Genomic DNA, 12,517 nt, shown 5'->3' on the forward strand with positions numbered 1-12,517 from the left:
GTGGCAGGTAGCCTAGTGGTTAGAGTGTAGAGGCGGCAGGGTAGCCTAGTGGTTAGAGTGTAGAGGCGGCAGGGTAGCCTAGTGGTTAGAGTGTAGAGGTGGCAGGTAGCCTAGTGGTTAGAGTGTAGAGGCAGCAGGGTAGCCTAGTGGTTAGAGTGTAGAGGAGGCAGGGTAGCCTAGTGGTTAGAGTGTAGAGGTGGCAGGTAGCCTAGTGGTTAGAGTGTAGAGGCGGCAGGGTAGCCTAGTGGTTAGAGTGTAGAGGTGGCAGGGTAGCCTAGTGGTTAGAGTGTAGAGGTGGCAGGTAGCCTAGTGGTTAGAGTGTAGAGGCAGCAGGGTAGCCTAGTGGTTAGAGTGTAGAGGAGGCAGGGTAGCCTAGTGGTTAGAGTGTAGACGTGGCAGGGTAGCCTAGTGGTTAGAGTGTAGAGGTGGCAGGGTAGCCTAGTGGTTAGAGTGTAGAGGTGGCAGGTAGCCTAGTGGTTAGAGTGTAGAGGAGGCAGGGTAGCCTAGTGGTTAGAGTGTAGGGGAGGCAGGTAGCCTAGTGGTTAGAGTGTAGAGGCGGCAGGGTAGCCTAGTGGTTAGAGTGTAGAGGTTGCAGGGTAGCCTAGTGGTTAGAGTGTAGAGGTGGCAGGTAGCCTAGTGGTTAGAGTGTAGAGGCGGCAGGGTAGCCTAGTGGTTAGAGTGTAGAGGTGGCAGGGTAGCCTAGTGGTTAGAGTGTAGAGGTGGCAGGTAGCCTAGTGGTTAGAGTGTAGAGGCGGCAGGGTAGCCTAGTGGTTAGAGTGTAGAGGCGGCAGGGTAGCCTAGTGGTTAGAGTGTAGAGGTTGCAGGGTAGCCTAGTGGTTAGAGTGTAGAGGTGGCAGGTAGCCTAGTGGTTAGAGTGTAGAGGCGGCAGGGTAGCCTAGTGGTTAGAGTGTAGAGGTGGCAGGGTAGCCTAGTGGTTAGAGTGTAGAGGTGGCAGGGTAGCCTAGTGGTTAGAGTGTAGAGGTGGCAGGTAGCCTAGTGGTTAGAGTGTAGAGGTGGCAGGTAGCCTAGTGGTTAGAGCGGTGGACTATTAACCGGAGGTTTGCAAGTTCAAACCCCCGAGCTGACAAGGTACAAATCTGTCATTCTGCCCCTGAACAAGGCAGTTATCCCGCTGTTCCTAGGCCGTTGTTGAAAATAAGAATTTGTTCTTAACTGACTAGTTAAATAAAGGTAAAATTAAAAAATAACCCCATGGGTCCTTGTAGCGCTGGTGGGGAAACTACTCAATCAAGGCTATGTCCCAAAAGGCACCCTAGTCCCTATATAGTGCATTAGTTTTGACCAGAGTTTAGTCAACTATATAGGGAACACACACATCATTAAGCAGACTGCATGCGGAGGAGAATGCTCCAGGGTATTGGGGTCAAAATGGGCAGCAGGTAGCCCAGTGGTTGGAGTGTAGGGGGGATTGGCAGGTAGCCCAGTGGTTGGAGTGTAGGGGGGACATGTAACCTAGTGGTTAGAGTGTTGGGGGGCAGGTAGCCCAGTGGTTGGAGTGTAGGGGGGACATGTAGCCCAGTGGTTGGAGTGTAGGGGGACATGTAGCCTAGTGGTTGGAGTGTAGGGGGGACATGTAGCCTAGTGGTTAGAGTGTGGGGGGGGCAGGTAGCCTAGTGGTTGGAATGTAGTGGGGGGCAGGGATCCTAGTGGTTGGAGTGTAGGGGGAGGGCAGGTAGCTGAGTGGTTGGAGTGTAGGGGGGACATGTAGCCTAGTGGTTAGAGTGTTGGAGGGGGGGACAGGTAGCCTAATGGTTGGAGTGTAGGGGGGGAGAGCAGGTAGCCTAGTGGTTGGAGTGTAAGGGGGGGCAGGTAGCCTAGTGGTTGGAGTGTTCAGGCGGCAGGTAGCCTTGATATAATGAGTACTAGATTATAAAGTCTACAGGGTCTAATGAGTACTAGATTATATAGTCTTCAGGTCCTGATATAATGAGTACTAGATTATAAAGTCTACAGGTCCTGATATAATGAGTACTAGATTATAAAGTCTACAGGTCCTGATATAATGAGTACTAGATTATATAGTCTACAGGTTCTGATATAATGAGTACTAGATTATAAAGTCTACAGGTCCTGATATAATGAGTACTAGATTACATAGTCTACAGGTCTAATGAGTACTAGATTATAAAGTCTACAGGTCTAATGAGTACTAGATTATATAGTCTACAGGTCCTGATATAATGAGTACTAGATTATAAAGTCTACAGGTCCTGATATAATGAGTACTAGATTATATAGTCTACAGGTCCTGATATAATGAGTACTAGATTATATAGTCTACAGGTCTAATGAGTACTAGATTATAAAGTCTACAGGTCCTGATATAATGAGTACTAGATTATATAGTCTACAGGTCTAATGAGTACTAGATTATAAAGTCTACAGGTCTAATGAGTACTAGATTATAAAGTCTACAGGTCCTGATATAATGAGTACTAGATTATATAGTCTACAGGTCCTGATATAATGAGTACTAGATTATAAAGTCTTCAGGTCTAATGAGTAATAGATTATAAAGTTTTCAGGTCTAATGAGTACTAGATTATAAAGACTTCAGGTCTAATGAGTACTAGATTATAAAGTCTACAGGTCCTGATATAATGAGTACTAGATTATAAAGTCTACAGGTCTAATGAGTACTAGATTATATAGTCTACAAATCTAATGAGTACTAGATTATAAAGTCTACAGGTCCTGATATAATGAGTACTAGATTATAAAGTCTACAGGTCTAATGCGTATTAGATTATAAAGTCTACAGGTCTAATGAGTACTAGATTATAAACTCTACAGGTCCTGATATAATGAGTACTAGATTATAAAGTCTACAGGTCCTGATTTAATGAGTACTAGATTATAAAGTCTACATGTCTAATGAGTATTAGATTATATAGTCTTCAGGTCTAATGAGTACTAGATTATAAAGTCTACAGGTCTAATGAGTACTACATTATAAAGTCTACAGGTCTAATGATTATTAGATTATAAAATCTGCAGGTCTATTGAGTTCTAGATTATAAAGTCTACAGGTCTAATGAGTACTAGATTATATAGTCTTCACGTCTAATGAGTACTAGATTATAAAGTCTACAGGTCCTGATAAAATGAGTACTAGATTATAGAGTCTACAGGTCTAATGAGTACTAGATTATAAAGTCTACAGGTCCTGATATAATGAGTACTAGATAATATAGTCTTCAGGTCTAATGAGTACTAGATTATAAAGTCTACAGGTCTAATGAGTACTAGATTATAAAGTCTACAGGTCCTGATATAATGAGTACTAGATGATATAGTCTTCAGGTCTAATGAGTACTAGATTATAAAGTCTACAGGTCTAATGAGTACTAGATTATAAAGTCTACAGGTCTAATGAGTACTAGATTATAAAGTCTACAGGTCCTGATATAATGAGTACTAGATTATAAAGTCTACAGGTCCTGATATAATGAGTACTAGATTACATAGTCTACAGGTCCTGATATAATGAGTACTACATTATAAAGTCTACAGGTCCTGATATAATGAGTACTAGATTATAAAGTCTACAGGTCCTGATATAATGAGTACTAGATTATATAGTCTACCGGTCCTGATATAATGAGTACTAGATTATAAAGTCTACAGGTCTAATGAGTACTAGATTATAAAGTCTACAGGTCCTGATATAATGAGTACTAGATTATATAGTCTACAGGTCCTGATATAATGAGTACTAGATTATAAAGTCTACAGGTCTAATGAGTACTAGATTATAAAGTCTACAGGTCTCATGAGTACTAGATTATAAAGTCTACAGGTCTAATGAGTTCTAGATTATAAACTCTACAGGTCCTGATATAATGAGTACTAGATTATAAAGTCTACAGGTCTAATGAGTACTAGATTATAAAGTCTACAGGTCTAATGAGTTCTAGATTATAAACTCTACAGGTCCTGATATAATGAGTACTAGATTATAAAGTCTACAGGTCTAATGAGTATTCGATTATAAAGTCTACAGGTCTATTGAGTTCTAGATTATAAAGTATACAGGTCCTGATATAATGAGTACTAGATTATAACTTCTACAGTTCTAATGAGTACTAGATTATAAAATACAAGTGTCCCGCATACAAAAGCATTAAAAACATTTTCCAAACCAGCAGAGGAGTCACGAAAGTCAGAAACAGCGATAAAATAAATCAATTACCTTTGAAGATCTTCATCTGGTTGCAATCACAAGGCTCCCAGCTACACAACAAATGGCCATTTTGTTCAATAAAGTCCTTCTTTAAATCCCCAAAAAGTCAGAGTAGTTGGCGCGCTGGACTCAGTAATCCACCGGTTTCCCCTCGTTCAAAATGCATACAAAATGAATCCCAAACGTTACCAATAAACTTGGTCCAAACAAGTCAAACAACACTCCTAATCAATCCTCAGGTACCGTAATACGTAAATTAACGGTATAATTTAAGACGGAAAATATTATATTCAATACTGGAGATAAATAACCAAGTGCGCAGCCTCGCCGGAGCACGTCACAAACATTTTCCAACCTTGCAGATGCATCACGAAAGTCAGAAATAGCGATAAAATAAATTGCTTACCTTTGAAGATCTTCATCTTTTTGCAATACCAAGGGTCCCAGCTACATAATGAATGGTCGTTTTGTTCGATCAAGTCCTTCTTTATATCCCAAAAATGTCTGTTTTATTTCGTTCATTTGATTCACAAATACACCTGTTCCAACTCGCCCAACATGCCTCCAAAGTAATCTAAATATGTACCTGTAAACTTGGGCCAAACATTTCAAACAATGTTTCTAATCCAACCTCAGGTACCCTAATATGTAAATAATCTGTCAAATTTAAGACAGAATGAACTGTTCTCAAAACTGGGGAAAAACAACGAGGAGCGAGCAGTCATTCACACACACCAAAAGACTAGAGTCCTTCTAAGTGACACTTAGAAAGAATACGAATACTTCTTAATTTTTCAAAAAAGAACATCAAACAATTTCTAAAGACTGTTGACATCTAGTGGAAGCCATAGGAACTGTAATATGGGTCTTATTAATAATTAGGCTTTCCCATAGAAAAGTCCAATGACCTCAACAACAAAAAACTCCTGGATGGATTGTCCTCGGGGTTTCGCCTGCCAAATCAGTTCTGTTATACTCACACATATTATTTTAACGGTTTTAGAAACTTTAGAGTGTTCTCTATCCAATACTACCAGGCATATGCATGTCCTGCATATCCTGGGCCTGAGTAACAAGCAGTTTACTTTTGGCACTTCAGTCATCCAAACTTAGCGAATACTGCCCCCTAGCCTTAAAAAGTTAATGGCCACTAATCAGCTTTATGAACAGTGGTAGCCCAAGTTAAAGCCAGTTAATAGTTCATCATTGCCAGCTGCTGTATTTATTTCCACCATGACTCATGTTCTCTTATAGTCTTTTCACCATTCCGCTTCATAGGCTAGCCTGTTGGGGCTAGGGGGGCAGAAGGAGTTCCCTAGCCTCAACAGGCTAGCCTACATCTCCGAGGCACTTCAAACTAGTCTCACATATGGTTGTGCTCTTGCCAACTCCATTGCTGTCATTGTCAAGATAAATGTGTTTTTCATGACATGAATGACATGGAGGTTGGATGATAACTCAAATAAATGGCTATTTCAAACTACACCCTGTGTACTATACTGTTCTATACTATACTATACTATACTATACTATACTATACTGTACTGTACTGTACTGTACTGTACTGTACTATACTGTTATATATATACTATACTATACTATACTATACTATACTATACTATACTATACTGTGGCACAGAATACCCTGGCTGGAAAATATAACACAACTAGCTATGAGTACTGTACTATACTGTTCTATACTATACTATACTATACTGTACTGTACTATACTGTACTGTACTATACTATACTGTACTATACTGTACTATACTGTACTGTACTATACTATACTGCACTATACTGTACTATACTGTACTGTACTATACTATACTGTACTATACCATACTGTACGATACTATACTGTACTGTACTATACTATACTGTACTATACTATACTGTACTATACTATACTATACTATACTGTACTGTACTATACTGTACTATACTGTACTGTACTATACTGTAGCACAGAATACCCTGACTGGACTATAACACAACTAGCTATGAGTACTGTACTATACTGCACTATACTGTACTGTACTATACTGTACTATACTGTGCTATACTGTAATATACTGTACTGTACTATACTGTACTGTACTATACTGTGCTATACTGTAATATACTGTACTGTACTATACTGTACTGTACTATACTGTACTATACTGTACTATACTGTACTATAGTGTAGCACAGAGTACTCTGGCTGGACCATAACACAATGAGCTATGAGTACTGTACTGTACTGTACTATACTATACTGTACTATACTGTACTATACTGTACTGAACTATACTATGCTGTACTATACTGTACGGTACTATACTATACTGTACTATACTGTAGCACTGAATACCCTGACTGGACTATAACACAATGAGCTATGAGTACTGTACTGTACTATAGTATACTGTACTGTACTATACTGTACTATATTTTAGCACTGAATACCCTGGCTGGACCATAACACAATGAGCTATGAGTACTGTACTGTACTGTAGTATACTGTACTGTACTATACTGTACTATACTGTACTATACTGTACTATACTGTAGCACTGAATACCCTGGCTGGACCAGAACACAATGAGCTATGGGTACTGTACTATTCTACAGCGTGCAGAACCCAACCTTTGTGTATCTTTCTACATGTCAAACCGCCTGCCTCAAACTCTAGCTGGTTTGTTATTTGTATTGATTAGCCTAGCAGTGTGTGTTGTGCTTGTGTGTGTGTTGTGCGTGTGTGTGTGTGCGTATATATGTGTGTGTGGGTATGTATGTGTGTGTGGGTATGTATGTATGTATGTATGTGTGTGTGTGTGTGTGTGTTGTGCGTGTGTGTGCGTATGTATGTGTGTGTGTGTGGGTATGTATGTGTGTGTGGGTATGTATGTGTGTGTGGGTATGTATGTGTGTGTTGTGTGTGTGTATGTGTGTGTGTGGGTATGTATGTGTGTGTTGTGTGTGTGTATGTGTGTGTGTGGGTATGTATGTGTGTGTTGTGTGTGTGTATGTGTGTGTGTGGGTATGTATGTGTGTGTGTATGTGTGTGTGTGTATGTGTGTGTGTGGGTATGTATGTGTGTGTGGGTATGTATGTGTGTCTTGTGAGTATGTATGTGTGTGTGGGTATGTGTGGGTATGTATGTGTTTGTGTGGGTATGTGTGTCTTGTGTGTGTGTGTGGGTATGTATGTGTGTGTGGGTATGTATGTGTGTGTGGGTATGTATGTGTGTGTGTGGGTACGTATGTGTGTGTGGGTATGTATGTGTGTGTGTGGGTATGTATGTGTGTGTGTGGGTATGTATGTGTGTGTGTGGGTATGTGTGTGTTGTGTGTGTGTGTGTGGGTATGTATGTGTGTGTGGGTATGTATGTGTGTGTGGGTATGTATGTGTGTGTGGGTATGTATGTGTGTGTGTGGGTATGTGTGTGTTGTGTGTGTGTGTGGGTATGTATGTGTGTGTGGGTATGTGTGTGTATGTGTGTGTGTGTGTATGTATGTGTGTGTGGGTATGTATGTGTGTGTGGGTATGTATGTGTGTGTGTGTGTGTGTGTGGGTATGTATGTGTGTGTGGGTATGTATGTGTGTGTGGGTATGTATGTGTGTGTGTGGGTATGTATGTGTGTGTTGTGTGTGTGTGTGGGTATGTATGTGTGTGTGGGTATGTATGTGTGTGTGGGTATGTATGCGTGTGTGTGGGTATGTATGTGTGTGTGGGTATGTATGTGTGTGTGTGGGTATGTGTGTGTTGTGTGTGTGTGTATGTGGGTATGTATGTGTGTGTTGTGTGTGTGTGTGGGTATGTATGTGTGTGTGGGTATGTATGTGTGTGTTGTGCGTGTATGTGTGTTGTGCGTGTGTGTGTGTTTCTCTCAGTGTTCCTCCCTGCCAACTGAATGGTTGCCAAGGGGAGTGTGAGTGACCTCTGACGGCTCAGGTTTAGTTCCAATTCTGAACAGCTGTCTCACATATGCTCTGAATTGATTTAAACAAAACAAACATGGCCGCTGCTTCCTAGTGGGTGTGAGACTGAAAGTGTGTTCCAAATGGTATTATATTCCTTATGAAGTGCACTAATTTTGACCACAGCCCATAAGGAATAGGGTGCCATTTGGGATGCGGTTGAGACTGGATTGACAGGTCTGATTCACCGGGTGCCACCGGTTGGGGTAAGAAATAATAATCAACAGATCATGTCCTCCTGTGGTACGACTGCTGAGGTTAGTGGTGGTGGATGGAGAGGAAGATCTGTGGTACGACTGCTGAGGTTAGTGGTGGTGGATGGAGAGGAAGATCTGTGGTACGACTGCTGAGGTTAGTGGTGGTGGATGGAGAGGAAGATCTGTGGTACGACTGCTGAGGTTAGTGGTGGTGGATGGAGAGGAAGATCTGTGGTACGACTGCTGAGGTTAGTGGTGGTGGATGGAGAGGAAGATCTGTGCCAACTGAACTGCTGAGGTTAGTGGTGGTGGATGGAGAGGAAGATCTGACGGCTCAGGTTTAGTTCCAATTCGACTGCTGAGGTTAGTGGTGGTGGATGGAGAGGAAGATCAAACACGACTGCTGAGGTTAGTGGTGGTGGATGGAGAGGAAGATCTGTGGTACGACTGCTGAGGTTAGTGGTGGTGGATGGAGAGGAAGATCTGTGAAGTACGACTGCTGAGGTTAGTGGTGGTGGATGGAGAGGAAGATCCGACTGCTGAGGTTAGTGGTGGTGGATGGAGAGGAAGATCTGTGGTACGACTGCTGAGGTTAGTGGTGGTGGATGGAGAGGAAGATCTGTGGTACGACTGCTGAGGTTAGTGGTGGTGGCTGGAGAGGAAGATCTGTGGTACGACTGCTGAGGTTAGTGGTGGTGGATGGAGAGGAAGATCTGTAATCGACTGCTGAGGTTAGTGGTGGTGGATGGAGAGGAAGATCTGTGGTACGACTGCTGAGGTTAGTGGTGGTGGATGGAGAGGAATATCTGTGGTACGACTGCTGAGGTTAGTGGTGGTGGATGGAAAGGAAGATCTGTGGTACGACTGCTGAGGTTAGTGGTGGTGGATGGAGAGGAAGATCTGTGGTACGACTGCTGAGGTTAGTGGTGGTGGATGGAGAGGAAGATCTGTGGTACGACTGCTGAGGTTAGTGGTGGTGGATGGAGAGGAAGATCTGTGGTACGACTGCTGAGGTTAGTGGTGGTGGATGGAGAGGAGGATCTGTGGTACGACTGCTGAGGTTAGTGGTGGTGGATGGAGAGGAAGATCTGTGGTACGACTGCTGAGGTTAGTGGTGGTGGATGGAGAGGAAGATCTGTGGTACGACTGCTGAGGTTAGTGGTGGTGGATGGAGAGGAAGATCTGTGGTACGACTGCTGAGGTTAGTGGTGGTGGATGGAGAGGAAGATCTGTGGTACGACTGCTGAGGTTAGTGGTGGTGGATGGAGAGGAAGATCTGTGGTACGACTGCTGAGGTTAGTGGTGGTGGATGGAGAGGAAGATCTGTGGTACGACTGCTGAGGTTAGTGGTGGTGGATGGAGAGGAAGATCTGTGGTACGACTGCTGAGGTTAGTGGTGGTGGATGGAGAGGAAGATCTGTGGTACGACTGCTGAGGTTAGTGGTGGTGGATGGAGAGGAGGATCTGTGGTACGACTGCTGAGGTTAGTGGTGGTGGATGGAGAGGAGGATCTGTGGTACGACTGCTGAGGTTAGTGGTGGTGGATGGAGAGGAAGATCTGTGGTACGACTGCTGAGGTTAGTGGTGATGGATGGAGAGGAAGATCTGTGGTACGACTGCTGAGGTTAGTGGTGGTGGATGGAGAGGAAGATCTGTGGTACGACTGCTGAGGTTAGTGGTGGTGGATGGAGAGGAAGATCTGTGGTACGACTGCTGAGGTTAGTGGTGGTGGATGGAGAGGAAGATCTGTGGTACGACTGCTGAGGTTAGTGGTGGTGGATGGAGAGGAAGATCTGTGGTACGACTGCTGAGGTTAGTGGTGGTGGATGGAGAGGAAGATCTGTGGTACGACTGCTGAGGTTAGTGGTGGTGGATGGAGAGGAAGATCTGTGGTACGACTGCTGAGGTTAGTGGTGGTGGATGGAGAGGAAGATCTGTGGTACGACTGCTGAGGTTAGTGGTGGTGGATGGAGAGGAAGATCTGTGGTACGACTGCTGAGGTTAGTGGTGGTGGATGGAGAGGAAGATCTGTGGTACGACTGCTGAGGTTAGTGGTGGTGGATGGAGAGGAAGATCTGTGGTACGACTGCTGAGGTTAGTGGTGGTGGATGGAGAGGAAGATCTGTGGTACGACTGCTGAGGTTAGTGGTGGTGGATGGAGAGGAAGATCTGTGGTACGACTGCTGAGGTTAGTGGTGGTGGATGGAGAGGAAGATCTGTGGTACGACTGCTGAGGTTAGTGGTGGTGGATGGAGAGGAAGATCTGTGGTACGACTGCTGAGGTTAGTGGTGGTGGATGGAGAGGAAGATCTGTGGTACGACTGCTGAGGTTAGTGGTGGTGGATGGAGAGGAAGATCTGTGGTACGACTGCTGAGGTTAGTGGTGGTGGATGGAGAGGAAGATCTGTGGTACGACTGCTGAGGTTAGTGGTGGTGGATGGAGAGGAAGATCTGTGGTACGACTGCTGAGGTTAGTGGTGGTGGATGGAGAGGAAGATCTGTGGTACGACTGCTGAGGTTAGTGGTGGTGGATGGAGAGGAAGATCTGTGGTACGACTGCTGAGGTTAGTGGTGGTGGATGGAGAGGAAGATCTGTGGTACGACTGCTGAGGTTAGTGGTGGTGGATGGAGAGGAAGATCTGTGGTACGACTGCTGAGGTTAGTGGTGGTGGATGGAGAGGAAGATCTGTGGTACGACTGTTGTAGTGGATGATGTAATTACTGTTGTCGTGGATGATGTAGTTACTGTTTCAGTGGATGATGTGGTTACTGTTTTAGTGGATGATGTAGTTAATGTTGTAGTGGATGATGTAGTTAATGTTGTAGTGGATGATGTAGTTAGCTACTGTTTTAGTGGATGAGGTAGTTACTGTTGTAGTGGATGATGTAGTTACTGTTTTAGTCACGATGTAGTTACTGTTTTAGTGGATGATGTAGTTACTGTTGCAATGGATGATGTAGTTACTGATGTAGTGGATGATGTAGTTACTGTTTTAGTGGATGATGTAGTTACTGTTATAGGGGATGATGTAGTTACTGTTGTAGTGGATAATGTAGTTACTGTTTAATTGGATGATGTAGGTACTGTTGTAGTGGATGATGTAGTTACTGTTGTATTGGGAATTTAGTTACTGTTTTAGTGGATGATGTAGTTACTGTTTTAGTGGATGATGTAGTTACTGTATTAGTGGATGATGTAGTTACTGTTGTAGTGGATGAAGTAGTTACTGTTGTAGTGGATGATGTAGTTACTGTTGTAGTGGATGATGTAGTTACTGTTGTAGTGGATTATGTAGTTACTGTTTTAGTGGATGATGTAGTTACCATTTTAGTGGATGATGTAGTTACTGTTTTAGTGGATGATGTATTTACTGTTGTAGTGGATTATGTAGTTACTGTTGTAGTGGATGATGTTGTGGATGATGTAGTTGCTGTTGTAGTGGATGATGTAGTTGCTGTTGTAGTGGATGATGTAGTTAATGTTTTAGTGGATGATGTAGTTACTGTTGTAGTGGATGATGTAGTTACTGTTTTAGTGGATGATGTAGTTACTGTTTTAGTGGATGATGTAGTTACCATTTTAGTGGATGATGTAGTTACTGTTTTAGTGGATGATGTAGTGGATGAAGTAGTTGCTATTATAGTGGATGATGTAGTTACTGTTGTAGTGGATGATGTAGTTACTATTATAGTGGATGATGTAGTTACTGTTGTAGTGGATAATGTAGTTACTGTTTAATTGGATGATGTATGTACTGTTGTAGTGGATGATGTAGTTACTGTTGTAGTGGGAATTTAGTTACTGTTTTAGTGGATGATGTAGTTACTGTTTTAGTGGATGATGTAGTTACTGTTTTAGTGGATGATGTAGTTACTGTTTTAGTGGATGATGTAGTTACTGTTTTAGTGGATGATGTAGTTACTGTTGTAGTGGATTATGTAGTAGATGATGTTGTGGATGATGTAGTTACTGTATTAGTGGATGATGTATTTACTGTTGTAGTGGATGAAGTAGTTACTGTTGCAGTGGATTATGTAGTAGATGATGTAGTGGATGATGTAGTTACTGTTTTAGTGGATGATGTATTTACTGTTGTAGTGGATTATGTAGTAGATAATGTTGTGGATGATGTAGTTGCTGTTGTAGTGG

The sequence above is a fragment of the Oncorhynchus gorbuscha genome, linkage group LG24, assembly GCF_021184085.1.
Source record: "Oncorhynchus gorbuscha isolate QuinsamMale2020 ecotype Even-year linkage group LG24, OgorEven_v1.0, whole genome shotgun sequence".
Classification (NCBI taxonomy): Eukaryota; Metazoa; Chordata; class Actinopteri; order Salmoniformes; family Salmonidae; genus Oncorhynchus; species Oncorhynchus gorbuscha.